The sequence below is a fragment of the Elephas maximus genome, chromosome 26 (genome assembly GCF_024166365.1).
Source record: "Elephas maximus indicus isolate mEleMax1 chromosome 26, mEleMax1 primary haplotype, whole genome shotgun sequence".
NCBI classification, from domain to species: domain Eukaryota; kingdom Metazoa; phylum Chordata; class Mammalia; order Proboscidea; family Elephantidae; genus Elephas; species Elephas maximus.
The window spans coordinates 9,703,734-9,719,523 of record NC_064844.1 but is presented as its reverse complement, the minus strand read 5'-3'; positions in this window follow the sequence as shown (position 1 = coordinate 9,719,523).

Here is a 15,790-nt window from a genome sequence, read left to right as displayed (position 1 = left end):
GAAGGATGAGAATACCTCGTCTCTAAATCCTAAATTAGGCCAATAAGTTAAGGCTTCAGTGCGTGTGCAATGTCCTAGAAGTCTGGATATAGTAAGATTTTTCAGTGTATGAGACAGACCTATAGCAAATGAGAGGTTAATTTAGAGACAGTGTTTCTCATAAAGACTAAATACAAAAATGAACCCATATTTTCCTAAGCCATCTCTCAAAGGCAAAACAGAGAAATAAATTTCTTATCAGAGGTAGAGTGAGAACCAGGGATTGGAGAGGAGGTGGTATGTATAAAGCAGAGAATGGGGGCACAAAAAATGAAAAAAAAAAAAAAAACACAGATGAACCTGTATCTGCTGCAGGGTTTTTTGTTTGTTTGTTTTAATTTTAGGGTATATGTCTTAGCCACTGGTAAAAGTGTTAATAACATTTGCCAAACCTCCACAGCCAATGCATGTGCCATGATTTTTCTATACTCTCGCCTTTGATTTTTCTTCCTAGAATGACTTCTCACCTTCCTTGGCCCTTTGGCCCTTTGCCTATACAATTTATTTTCAACCCTTACCAAAAAAAAAAAAAAAAATCTGTTGCCTTTGAGCTGATTCCGACTCATATCGACACTATAGCACAGGATAGAACTGCTCCGTAGGGTTTCCAAGGAGTGGCTGGTGGATTCAAACTGCCAACATTTTGGTAAACAGCCCAGCACTCAACTACTGCTCCACCAGGGCCCTATTTTCAACCTTTAGGACTAAGTATAGAAATGTGTCCTGAACTAGAATTTCAATTGATTTGGTGATTCTCATTTGTGCTTCTTTAGTTTCTTGTTTAACTCCCCTAGTAGAGAGTAAACCATAGAGCAAGGTCCATATCTTCCTTGTTTTTGCTTCCTTTGCCTATAACAAGCAAGGTTCTTGATAGATAGTAAGTGCTTAGCAGTTACTTGCTGAATGAATGAATGGAAGACTGAATGAATGCAGACAGTAGATGCGCTTTTTTTTTTTTGTATCAGGAAAATTATTCTTAGAAAGGAAGAACTCTGCTGACTAACCTCTTTTTCAGAAATAAATGAGAGGCTTGAAACAAGGTGAGCTGATCAGGAGATGCTTGGCTGAGCAACCCCTACCCCGCAGGCCTTTCTCTGCGGGACCCACTCTTAGATCAATTTGTTGTGATAGGCAGAGCTGACATCCCCAAGGTGAGGATGAGGGAAAACACTGAATGCAGATGAAAGGAGGCCTCCAGCTTCTCTCATCTGCTTCCTGTCATTTATGGAGAAGAACTTCAACGCATCTAAGCCATTGTCTTTCCACTAATTGTCTAACACCTCTCCCATAGTAGAAGTAACAGGAGCAGATATGTGTCTTTTTTGTATATTAGCCAAAGTCTTATGTTTCAGAATTGTCCAATATTTTCAAGGATTGTGGGTTCTTTTCCCCCAACACTTTATTATAAAATTTCTCAAACATACAGAGAAGTGGAGATGAGAGCAATCTGTACCTTTTTGGGGAAGCGTGGAGTCAGTTTTGAGAAAATTTTACATTTGTTAAGGCCATCTCTGCTGAAATTGAGAAAAGTAACTGCTGAATGTGCTATATTTCACTGCTGCTGTTTCATTGGGATTGGAGACAATAAATCCTGTATTAAGAAAAGTTTTTAGCAAAAAAAGACTCCATGCTCAACCATGTAAATACGAAAGAAAATGTTTGAAAAATCAGAGCCACAAGACACCCGACCAGGTAGAAACTGAATCTAGAGTAACGAAGCAATGATATTGAAAAAACAAAAAGTAGCTCTCAATTGCTTAGCATCCACCAATATTACTAATTATGAAAATCCTGAAGAATGCATATTATCATCCTCATTTTAGCCATAAGAAATCTAAGACTCAGAGAAGCTCAATAAATATCCAAAGTAACTCAACAGAGTGTAGGTTTATATTCAAGTTCATTTCCTTTTAGTATCTGTACCCCTCTTTAAATACTCTTCATCTACTGCTCTGTGAGCTACATAAGCTAAACAGCATCATGTAATGTGCACACGTAGGCATTCAATTGAGTAGTATAGAATACTAATTTATAGATTTCTAAAACCATTACACTTTCCATTACACAGAAAGGAAGACATATATAAATGTATTGATTAGTAGTGGCTCTTTATATAAGAAGAACTTATTTTAAACAGAAAAAGAAGAAGAAACAATTACATCCACTTGAAGCAAAAGACTATCCTTCTGAAGGAAAGAAAATTGGCCACCTTACAAACTGTGTTAAGGAAGTTTTCAATAGACTCCATATACACCCAGAAAACATTATACACTTCCCCAAATTTTCTCCTTTCGCTTCACAAAGATACTGTTTTTAAGCAAGGAATGGGGTAACTGAGCTCTTAGTTTGGAATGTTCCTTGGATCAATACTCAGGCCTTCTTAATCTGCACTCACCCTGTTGGTGGTTTCATTCAAACTCACGGATCTAATATCCTCTATATGTCAATTACTTCCAAAATGATATCTCCAGTTCAGACCCTTCTCCAAAATTCCAGGCTCATAATACATTCAGTGTCTCCTGAACATCTTTATTTTAATATCTAGTAAAAAATATGTCCAAAACAGAACTCCTGATCTTCCATCAATAAGCTTGCTCCAGTCAAAATCATCCTTATCCGAAGAAATGACTACTCAGTTTTTCCAATTGATTAGGTCAAAACCTAACATTGTCCTTGATATCCTTTGTTTTTTTCTTTCATATCTCACATTATATTTGCCAGTAAATTCTTTTGATTCTGCCATAAAAATATGTCCAGAATCTATCCATTCTTTGCCATCTCTACTGCTAGTACCTCTTTGATGTCACCATCATCTCTTCCCTAGATTATTACGATATTCTCCCAAGTATTCTCTAATTTTTAACTCTGAGCCTTCTCTAAAGTACTGCCAATGCAGCAGAACAAATGATCCTTATAAAACTGTGCCATATCAAGCCACTGTTGTTGTTGTTAAGTGACCCTATGTACAACAGAATGAAATGTTGCGTGGTCCTGCACCATCCTCGCAATCGTTGCTATGCTTGAGCCCATTGTTCCAGCCACTATGTCAATCCATCTCATTGAGGGTCTTCCCCTTTTTCACTGACCTTCTACTTTACCAAGCATGAGATCCTTCTTCACAGACTGGTCCCTCCTGACAACATGTCCACCTTTGCTTCTAAGGAGCGTTCTGACTGTACTTCTTCTTAGATGGATTTTTTTGTTCTTCTGGCAGTCCAAGTCTATTAAGTATATTCTTTGCCAACACCATAATTCAAAGCTGGCAGTTCTTAAATCTTACTTATTCATTGTCCAGCTATCACTCAAAACCTCACCACGGTCAAAGTCCACAAAACAGTGAAGGCACTACTGGACCTGGTCTCCTGTCCCCTCCAATCACTTCTCCTACTGTTCCCCCTTTGCTCACTCTGCTCCCAGCCTCACTGGGTCCCTCAATCCTGCCAGATCTGCTATAGCTTTAAGTTCCTTGCTTTAGCCATTTCTTCTACATGGAAAGTTTTCCAAGCTACCCTCACATTTATCCAATTGTCCTTCGGTTTTTACTTCTCACTGAAGCTTAACCTGACCACCTTATTTAATACTAAAATTTACTCGCCTTGTATCACTCCTCCCCCTTACTCTCTCCGGTTTTTTGTTTTTCATAGCACTTAACACCTTCTAGTACATTACATAATTTACTTTTCTATTCTTTCTATTTATTTTTATTACCTGGCTCCATCCCAAAATATATGTTCTGAACTGCAGCCCACTTTGCCTATTTTGTTCATTGTTCATTTTCAAGATGTAGAACAGTGCCTGGCCCAAAGAAGTAATAAAGTAAATATTTGCTGAATTAATATTGCATTGTCTCATGCCTCTAAAGATGTGATATTTCAGAAACTAGTAAATAAATAGCTGCCAGTCTCAGCCTTTGTGAATCAAATTGCTGCTAACCAAAATGTTGATAGTTCAAATCCTCCAGCCGTTCCTTGGAAACCCTATGGGGCAGTTCTACTCCGTCCTATACCCAAAAAACCAAACCCACTGCCGTTGAATCTATTCTGACTCATAGCAACCCTATGAGATGGAATTCACTTGACGGCAATGGGTTTGGTTTTTGTTTTTGTTTTTTACTAAGGAGGGTATGTATTGAGACTAAATTAACCCAGTTGTAAAACTAACGTTAAAAAAAGGTGATATTCATTTTACTCTTAGTTCACCTCAGAGTTCAACTACCAGTATATAGAAATCATCCTAAAGTCTGGCAACTTCCTTGACTTTAAATCAAATGTATTACTTCAAATGTTACTTGAAATAAATAACAGTAAAAATACCTTTCTTTTACCAATATTTTATAGCGATGTTACTCGCTATAATAAACATTAAACTCCATCTCGTACAATGGTTAAGTGTTCGGCTGCCAAGAGAAAGTTTACTGGTTCGAACCCACCAGCTGCTCCATGGGAGAAGGATGTGGCAGTCTGCCTCCATAAAGATTACAGCCTTGGGAACCCTATGGAGCAGTTCTACTCTGTCCTATTGGGTTGCTGTGAGTCTGAATCAACTCGATGGCACTGGGTTATAGCAGATGCACTGTTTACTTTAGATCTGACTGAGGCCACATGCACTCACCTATTTTCACAGGTACAATATTAATTGCTTCTTATAGACCCATCATTTTCAGTTATATTTATAAAGTCTCTGTCTCAACAAAAATATCATTTCATCCTCAACATCTACAAATCCAAGACCAGAGACCTCAATTCTACCTATGACTGTGCAGTGTCACCTTAGCAAGTCAAGCAACTCCTTTAACAAAAATATAATACAATTGTATGCATGTTGCTGTGCCCCTTCATGAACTAATGCAAATCTCTGTACCTCAGAGTGTAGATCCAGTGTCAGCATTGTTTCCCACGTGAAGTCCCAGGCAGCTTCTACTAATCTTGGTCAAGTCAGATGAAACTCACTGAGAGACTGAATGATCAAACGGAGAATAGCAGGACGTATGTAAAAATAGAACTCTAACCTACAACCTGCAACTTTCAACTCAGTCTACCAGTCCAGGAAGACAAAAAACAGCCCCCGTAACAATGAGCCCCAAATGGTCAAGACTTGGTTAATAACTGACAGTGTCTTTAATTTTTGTCTCAGTTTCCAGCTTGGGACCAACTAGAGACAGTCAAACATGTTCCCCTAACCAATCACATAGGATGTCGCCCTTCTAGTTAACCCGTCCCCAGCTTCTGCGTACCAGCAGCCTCCTTCAGGGTACACCTGAAGCCTTCCCTTTTTTCCACCATGAAGTGTTTCCACTCTCCTGCCTGCATTTGAGTCCTTACCAAACACAAGTAATGGTGATTGACTCACTTGCTATAGCAAGCTCTGAATAAGTAGTCTTTGATTTTTTTCTTATTTGGATAGTCTTTGTCTATTTCCACATCGCTGAAAAAAAATTGTTAAGACTCCTGAAAGAAAATCCAGTTTGGAACACTTACCTTGTGTCAGGCATAATTCTAGTTTCCATTATACATTATCTTAATCACAATGTCACTGCAAAGCAAGAATTGTTAGTCATATTTTACAGAAAACAAAATTGAATTTTAAGAGGTTATTAATTTTCCCAAGGTCAAGAAGCTTATGAAAGACACATTGAAGCCTTTCCTTGTCTCTGAACCTTGACTTCATTTTATACCTACTTTCCAGTACTTTTGTGAATAACAGAAAAATATTATATATTAAATAAAATATTTTGAAAAGTCAGTAAACAGAATTTCTTTTTGTACCAACCAATACACATTGTAGACAAACAATGACAGCAAACCCTATGTTCTCCATGAAGGTTATAAATTAAGATGATTTAATGCTTGATAAAGCAGAGGGTCAGTGAAAAAGAGGAAGACACTCCATGAGATGGATTGACACAATGGCTGCAACAATGGGCTCAAAAATAGCAACAATTGTGAGGATGGTGAAAGACTGGACGGTGTTTCATTCCGTTTTACATAGTGTCCTTATGAGTTGGAACCGACTCAACGGCACCTAACAACAACAACAGAAAGTCCAGGAGTAATGTGTTCTTCAGAGCTCTGCTTATTATACACTTTTGTTTATCCCCAAGGACACAGTCCTAACTATATTTTAGGTGTTGTATTGTTTGCTAATCTTTACAAAATGATATCGTAAACATGATTTCAGACCACTAGACATAGAAGACTTAGAACACTACTGCCAGAGAAGGTGTGAAAACAGAATATTGGAAAATCTATTTGGATCAACATCAGGCCCTAAACAATTGACCATTATGTTTTATCTTTCAACAATTCAAGTCATAGGGAGATCAAATAACTCTTTTCTTCATGCATTTACTTGTTCTGACAAGCCAATACAACTTTATCACAATACTTTTTATATTTTCCTTTTAGTAACAACATTTTTTATGAAATCAAAAATCAGCACTCTTCATATTTGCTATCAGCTGTTGTTCATTTGAAGCCCTGGTGGCACAGTGGTTAAGAGTTTGGCTGCTAACCAAAAAGTCGGCAGTTCGAATCCACCAGCTGTTCCTTGGAAACTCTATGGGGCAGTTCTACCCTGTCCTATAGGGTCTCTATGAGCTGGAATCAATTTGATGGCAAAGGGTTTGTTTTGTTGCTCATTTTAGAAGTCTCTAGTTGGCAAGCACGCAACTACTAGCCAAAAGTTCAGTCAGTTCAAACCCACTCAAAGGTGCCTCAGATGACAGGCCTGGCAACCTGCTCCTAAAATACCAGTAAGTCATAATTCTCCATTGGGGAGTTTTTTATTTCTTTGTTTGTTCAATATTTAACATTTCTGGATGTTATTTGTGTTCATTTCCTCAAGATCAGTTCATTACCATTACAATCTTTACTCTTCAGAAGAAACATATGTTTTATCTATTAGGGGGATTGTCTCAGAAGTCGTTCTCAAAACTCTGTGCCAAGATGAGAACGCAAGTATCTACATTATTGAAGAGCTTCGTGGTAATCATTTACTCTGTGTGTGCCTGTGTGTTTATGTGTGTGTGCGTGTACACGTGTGCATGTGTGTGGTTATGTTTGTGTGGGGTACATGTAAGGGGTGGGGGGGTGTGTAGGAGTGAAATAAATAACTGCCTAAACTGAATTGTGTTCACTTTGGATTTTTTCACTCAATTCTGCCATTGTGTTGATATTTTTCCTTGTATCTCTGTTGAGTAACTAGGAAAGTGATTCCTTTTTGGAAACTTTAACTCTGTAGACCACCAAAAGTATTGGCCTTCTGGAAAGCAATGATTTTCTAAACAGGACTTAATATATGTTTTATGCTTCTAAATTTTGGTAATTTCTTCCATACTCAAACAGAAGAATATTTACTAAGGAATAACATTTTTCCTTATTTAAATAGTTGCATTGAACTTTCAAGAGAAGGGCTGCTGTATATAAGTCACTGTGCTGTGTTATGCAGGGCAGGGTGGAGAAATAAGTAAGATATTGCTCCTGTCCCAGGTCAATTCTAATTTAGCACAAAGGAGAGAAAGGAGATACACAGAGTACTTTGTTGATTCAGCAGACTGTAAATAATAAGCAGCAAACAAAAAAATCATGAGTATTACACATGGAATGTAAGCTAAAGAATTTAATTTCCTACATTCCACTAGTTCTATTGAGCCTTGAGGTATTGTTGTTGTTGTTAGGTGCCATCCAGTCCATTCTGACTTATAGTGACCCTATACACAACAGAATGAAACACTACTTGGTCCTGTGCCATCCTCACAGTCCTTGTTATGCTGGAGCCCATTGTTGCAGCCACCGTGTCAATCCATCTCATTGAGGCCCTTCCTCTTTTTCGCTGAACCTCTGTTTTACAAAGCTTGATGTCCTTCTCCAGGGACTGGTCCCTTCTGATAACATGTCCAAACTATATAAGGCGAAGTCTCTCCATCCTCGCTTCTGAGGAGCATCCTGGCTGTCTTTCTTCCAAGACAGATTTGTTCGTTCTTCTGGCAGTTCATGCTACATTCAATATTCTTTGCCAACACCATAATTTAAACGCATCAATTCTTCCTCAATCTTTTTTCATTGTCCAGTTTTTGCGTGCTGTGAGGTGACTGAAAACACCATGGCTTGGGTCAGGCACACCTTAGTCTTCAAGGTGACATCTTTGCTTTTCAACACTTTAAAGAGGTCCTTTGCAGCAGATTTGCCCAATGCAATGTGTCTTTTGATTTCTTCACTGCTGCTTCCATGGCTGTTGATTGTGGATCCAAGTAAAATGAAATCCTTGACAACTTCAATCTTTTCTCCGTTTTTCATGACGTTGCTCATTGGTCCAGTTGTGAGGATTTTTGTTTTCTTTATGTTGGGGTGTAATCCATTCAGAAGGCTGTGGTCTTTGATCTTTATCAGTAAGTTCTTCAAGTCCTCTTCACTTTTAGCCAGCAAGGTTGTGTCATCTGCATAACGCAGGTTGTTATTGCGTCTTCCTCCAACCCCAAAGCCCTGTTCTTCTTCATATAGTCCAGCTTCTTGGATTTTTTGTTCAGAATACAGATAGAATAAGCATAGCAAAAAAATAAAACCCTGACACACACCTTTTCTGACTTTAAACCACGCAGTATCCCCTTGTTCTGTTTGAACGACTGCCTCTTGATCCATGTTCAGATTCCTCATGAGCCCAATTGAGTGTTCTGGAATTCTCATTGTGTGCAATGTTATCCATAATTTGTTATGATCCACACAGTTGAGTACCTTAGCGTAGCCAATAAAACACAGGTAAGCATCTTTTGGTACTCTACTTTCAGTCAGGATCCATATGACATTAGTAATGATAGCGCTGGCTCCATGTCCTTTTCTAAATCTGGCTTGAATTTCTAGTGGTTCCCTGTCAATATACTGCTGCAGCTGCTTTTGAATGATCTTCAGCAAAATTTTACTTGCAGATGATATTAATGGTATTGTTTCATAATTTCTACATTCAGTTGGATCACCTTTTTTGGGAATAGGTATAAATATGGATCCCTTCCAGTTGGTTGGCCAGGTAGCTGTCTTCTAAATTTCTTAGCATAGACAAGTGAGCACCTCCAGTGCTGCATCCATTCGTTGAAACACCTCAACTGGTATCCCATCACTTCCCGTAGTCTTGTTTTCACTAATGCCTTCAGTGTAGTTTAGGATTCTTCCTTCTGTACCATGGGCTCCTGATCATATGTTACCTCCTGAAATGGCTGAACTTCAACCAATTCTTTTTGGTAAAGTGACTCTGTGTATTCCTTCCATCTTCTTTTGATGCTTCCTGCGACATTTAATATTTTCCCCGTAGAATCCTTCAGTATTGCAGTTTGAACCTTGAATTTTTTCTTCAGTTCTTTCAGCTTGAGAAATGCTGTGTGTGTTCTTCCCTTTTGGTTATCTATCTCCAGCTCTTTGCACATGTCATCATAATACTTTACTTTGTCTTCTTGAGCTGCCCTTTGAAATCTTCTGTTCAGCTCTTTTACTTCATTATTTTTTTCTTTTGCTTTAGCTAGTCATCTCTTTCAAGAGCAAGTTTCAGAGTCTCTTCTGACATCCATTTAGGTCTTTTCTTTATCACCTCTCTTCTTAATGACCCATTGCCTTCTTCATGTATGATGTCCTTGATGTCATTCCACAACTCGCCTGGTGTTCAGTCATTAGTGTTCAATGCATCAAATCTGTTCTTGAGATGGTCTCTAAATTCAGGTGGGATATACTCAAGGTTGTACTTTGGGTCTTGTGGACTTGTTCTAATTTTCTTCACTTTCAACTTGAACTTGCATATGAGTAACTGATGGTCTGATCTGCAGTCAGTCCCTGGCCTTATTCTGACTTGTTCTTTTTTTTTCCATCCTATATTTAAAAATGACTCAATATCATCATCATTTTTAAATATAGACTAAAAAGAGAACTCATTGCCAACAAGTCTATTCTGACTCATAGCAACACTAGAGGACAGAGTAGTAACTCTCCCAAAGGGTTCCTAAGGCTGTAATCTTTATGGAGGCAAACTGCCACATCTTTCTCCTGTGAAGTAGCTGGTGTGTTCAAACTGTTGACCTTTTGGTTGGCATGAGAGTGTTTTAACCAGGGATGAGTGATGATACGTGTATCTTAAAAATTATCAACTATTACTAGCTTTTCCTTCCATAAAGTAGTTTCCGTCACCAATATACAAAAGTGCTTGCTCGCTCACCAGTGGCGATCTTAATTTATCTTTTGAAATTTATCTAAAATGATGAGGAAAATGGTATCTAGTTGTACATATTTTCCTTTCGTTGAGTATTAAGAAGGCTGAGCATGTTTTAAAATGTTTACTGCTGATTTACATTCATTTTTTTTTCTGAATCAGTTGTTTACATCTTTACTAATGTATCTACTGAGAAGTTTCTTTTAAACACATAGAAAAATTTCATCTATCATGAATAATACTTACTCTTCATTTGAAAATATTTTCCCAGGCCTATACTTATACTTTTGACAGTGTTCCTGTCATCTTGACATTTAAGTATCAAATTACTATTTGGCCAAATATGATTTCCTTTTACCTCATAGATCTGGGCTTCCTGTCTAACTGAAAAAGTTTTCCTTCAACCAAGATTTAAACAAATGCAGATGTTTTTAAATTTGTGTCATTTGAAAAATTCTTTACCTCAGGTTAGGAATTTTATTATACCTGAAAAAAACAACTGACATGAAATCGGGGTCTGAAATTGTTTCCTTTCACTGATAGCCAACCATATTTATATGAACCGGTATAGTATTATGAGTGAAAACGCAGGGGTGGGAGGTGGGCCACCTAGTGTGTGGCCTTTTATGATCCATTTAACTGGTCAGAGCCTGTGTTAAACATTTCCAAGCTTAGAATTATAATACCACTTATGTTTTGAGTGGTTGCAACAAATAAATTAAGTGATTCTATATAAATTACTTACATGCCATAAATAATAAATGCAAATTATTATTAAATACACAGTATTATTCACAATTAGTTTCCCAACAATTAGCCCCTGTACCAAACATCTTTGGCATATTTCAAGTAATTCCAATTTAAAGTTAGATATTTTCTGGAGGCTTTGTTTTTGTTTTTTCTGCTCAACAATAATTTGTCTTTGATGGAAATGTCATTCTATTTTGTTACAATATTTTTATAATTTTGTTATCTCTAAGGTGTATCCCTATGCAATATTGTTCTTTCTTAAAAAGTCATCGGATATTTGAACATTTATTTTTCAATGCTAACATTCATATCTTTTCATTTGTTAATTTAAAAAAGTATAAATGCTGGCCAAAAGAACAATAAGAATAACAACAATTTAAAAAATAAGCAAATAGAAAATTATCTATTTTATACATCTCAACCCAAACCAAACACCTTGTCATTGGGTCAATTCCAATATAGCCTTCACTTTTTTACTTTAAAATAAATAGAAATAATATTCTTTTACTTTTTACCAAACCTGTACATATCTGTATTATTTTTTTCTTTTGGAAGTTCTGGTATTTTTCTTATTTTTTTACTTGAACAAGTTTCCAGGTACTATCTACTTCATTGAAGCCCTGGTGGCACTGTGGTTAAGAGCTCAGCTGCTAACCAAAATGTCGGCAGTTCAAATCTACCACCAGCTCCTTGTAAGCCCCATGGGGCAGTTCTGCTCTGTCCTATAGGATCACTAGGAGTCAGAATTGACTTGAAGGCAACAGGATAGTTATTGTTGAAAATGTACACAGCAGAACAGATACCAATTCAAAAACTTCTACAGGTACCATTTAGTCACATTGATCGTACGCTTTAAGATGTGTAAATATTCTCACCCTTCTTTTCTGAGTAATTCCTCTACCACCAACATGAACTCACTTCTCTTTTTTCTTTAATCTTTCGAAGTGCTGTTGTCAATTTGGTCTGATTTTGATAGTTTTTTAAAGAATACAATGGTCAAAGCAGACATTCTTTACCGATTAAGCTAAGCTATTATATGGTTTAAAGAATACTTCAGGGGATATTTTTGGTTTAAGGTTTAAAGATTATCTCAGTGAGGAGAGAAGAGGGGAGGAAATGGGAGGGAGGGGAAGGAGGCGGGGAGGGAGGGGAGGAGAGGATAGGATTAACATCCTGAAAGAATCTATCTGGTAAGCTAGAATTCTATACCTAAATATGATTGAGGACTCCAAAATCACATTTTTAGACAAAGTCAAATTTCCTTCTCTCAGAACTTTCTTGTAATGCTAAATGTGTGTGGCAGCTTCATTTAATATCAGTTCTTCAAGCCCTTCCTGTTATAAAATCATACTGCAATTCCTACCACTATGGGTGACATGGAAACCCTGTAGCATAGTGGTTAAGTGCTATGGCTGCTAACCAAAAGGCTGACAGTTCAAATCCACCAAGCACCCCTTGGAAACTCTATGGGGCAGTTCTATTCTGTCCTAGAGGGTCGCTATGAATTGGAATTGACTCCATGGCAATGGGTTAGTTAGTTAGCTAGTTATGAACGACATAAATCCCTGCCCAGGGATTTTGGGCTTAGTCCCGTGACTTGCATTGGCCAAAGAAAAGCAGTATAATGCAAGCAGAGGCTTTAAATATTCTTGTTTTGTCTCGGTTTGCTTCTTGTGCTCTTGTGATCACCACGAGAAATGTAAGCCCTGGTATCTGCTGCCCTTTGACTTGGTCCTGAGAACAATGCATTCTTTTCTCCCTATGTTCCCCTCTCCAGGAGAATGCAACTTTATCCTGCACATAGTTTTGGGTTATAATTCTCTAAACAATTTATAGTCATTATTTCATTCTTTTTTAGTTTCAGTTCTTCAGATGATAAATTTAATGTTAATTAGCTGTTTATTGTTTCTTTTTTGTTTTTTGGCAAATAATGCAATCTTTCTGAAGGTACGCTTGTAAAATTTTCACTCTATTCTAACAATTAAAAAGTTTCACTAGACCACAGAGCAGTAAATTTCACTAGGATATAGACACGGTAAATTCTTTCAAAACAGCGACTTGAATATAAAATTGTTTTTCAGGTTAGGAAAATATTATTTATATTAAAAAATACTAAAAAAAACCCTGGAGTTTTTATCGTTTAAATGACTGAGTCCCTTGATTTCTCCTGCAACTGTTCATTATTATTTACTTTACAAGTCATTATATTAGATATGAGGAGCCCTGGTTGGCCAGTGATTAAGCACTCGGCTGCTAATCAAATGTGGGTGGTTCGAACCCACCATCCCCACCTCCAGCTCTGAGGGAGAAAAGATTTGGCAGTCTGCTTCCATAAAGGTTTACAGGCTTGGAAACCCTGGGGGGCAGTTCTACTCTGTCCTATAGGGTTGCTATGAATCAGAATTGACTAAATGACAAATGGCTTGGTTATTTTTTTTATATATATATTAGATATATGCGTTATACATATATTAAATATACCACACTTGTTATATTATTATATTATATGTAAGGGTCCATAGCACCTCTACTGTGAGATGTTTTTTCCATTTGATATTTCAGGCCTTTCACTGGTTTCTCAGTGGTGGTTCTCTTTCCTGCTCTCATTAAATGTTTACATTGGGAATTGTTTTGTTTTAGATCTACAGATTAATTTTTGTGCTCTAGTTGTATCACTTTGACATTTACTTCTTTATTTGTTAAAAATCTAGTTTGCATTTTTATCATTTTCGCTCCATAGGTGCCATCTGCCCCAGCTGCTCACCTTGGTCTTTGACCCTCAGGTAGCTGAAATTTCTACAGAAACTGTATATATATATATATTTTTTTAATCTACACTTAGATATGCACTTGTCCAGCCTGCCTAAAGATCAGACTCTTTGGTGTAGCATTTTGTGGTGAAAAGTGGGAGAAATGTCTCTAACTTTTGTTGTTGTTTTGAATTAGTCAATTTATTTATTTACTTAGTAAACCTGTGAAGCCTTTGTTAAGGAATCAGGGGTAAACTGTTTTCAGTTTTTGTTTTGTTTCGTTTTGTTTTGCCCAAGATGTATGCAGGGAGAAGGCATTCCTGTCCCAAACTCATACTGGCACCAGTTCAGCTCCCCTGAGCACTTCACCTCCAGGTGCACCAGCATCAATCAGTCAGGTTCTCCAAATACCTCCCACAACAGGCCAGCAGGTGGAGCCTCTCCCTGAAAGGATCTTATGGCACCTGCCAGCTGGGCTCTTTGGGTAGCCATGAATTCCCTGTTTGAGTCTCAAGGGGCAGGCAAGGATTTTCCTCTCTGGCTGGTTCTGTGCTTCCCACCCAGCACCCATAAGATAAATCCTCACAGTGGCAAAGTAGAAGGAAACGCTGCTCTGTTGGCCGGCCTCCTCTGAAAAGATATTAATGCAGCTTCGGTTAGATGCCATTTGGAACATACCATCTGCTGGACTGTGATAATTAGCCCGGCTTGGATACTGAAATCTGAAGCTCTGTAAATTTGGGGTAATGTCAAGGAAAGGGAGAGAAAAGAGGAAGCAAAACCACGAAACATATGCTATCAAAGCACTGGAAAGCTAATTGATGGAGGGCCAGGAGCATACTCAAAATGGTTCTGCACAGAGAATGCGTGCCTTCTCCTGATGAGTTTTCTTTATTTACAGATTGCACTGAAGTTCTAATATTTCATGTTACAGCTGCTGGGTAAAATATTTTGGCTTTCACTTGTCTCAATATCTTATTATAGGAAATGAAAAATTCAAAGAAATTTCACTGGTGATGAAATATGATTAGCAGAGATACAAAGGGTCAACCCCTCATCCCTCGTCTTCTAGTCCTCAGCTGTTTACACAAATGAAATGAGATGCCAAATGTGTTTACTAAATATTAATCTCATGTTTGCATAGTTATAATTTGATTTCTCTTATGCACATGTTTTACAAATTATATAGTAGAAAAAATTATATGACAAAACTTTGCAAAATGGCTTCATTTGTGGTATTGGATAGTTTCTAGCCTGTAGTCTAAAATATGTCAAATTTTGTATGTGGTCTTGGATCATGTTCTGAAAACATAAGCATAAACATGTTCAAAAATATCAACTTCTGTGTTTTGAAATTTGTTACCAACACAAATATTGACATCTTTCTAAGGGCTAGTATCATATAGTCCCCAGGTGGTGTAAACAGTTAAGAAGCACTCAACTACTAGTCAAAATGTTGGTAGGTTGAACCCACCAAGAGATACCTTGGAAGACATCCCTGGCAATGTGCTTCCCAAAAGTCAGCTGGCAACCACCACCACCAACAGCAACAATATTGCACAGTAAAAGTCAAATGGATTTTACATGTATACAGCCGTGGGCTGAAATCTCAACTTTGCTGTTTACATGGAGGTTGGCTACCCATTTGTTTAGAGTACGGGTCCCTGGAATCTAAACAGATTGATTCAGTTGATTTGGGATGAGATACAGGTGGCCCACGGAGGGGTGACCATACAATTTATTGTTCAAACTGGGTTATTTTTCAGAGTGAAAAGCGCAGCGTTAACATTTTCACCAGGCAGATCTGGCTGGCTGGTCACACATGCATCACAAATTTCAAGAACTTGCCTTACTAATTTTGAGATCTTAGGTGTTTTAAAATGTGGACGCTAATACACAGCTCATAGGGGTCTATGAACATGAAATTGAGACAACTAAATCGAAGAACATGTTACTGTTTGTAGAACAAAGTAGTGTTTTATAATGTTTCTTCTTCCTTCTCCTTTCCTTGTGCTGAAATAAATCAAAGGAACTAGTGAGTGCCATGGGTTTACTCTAAACAAGTC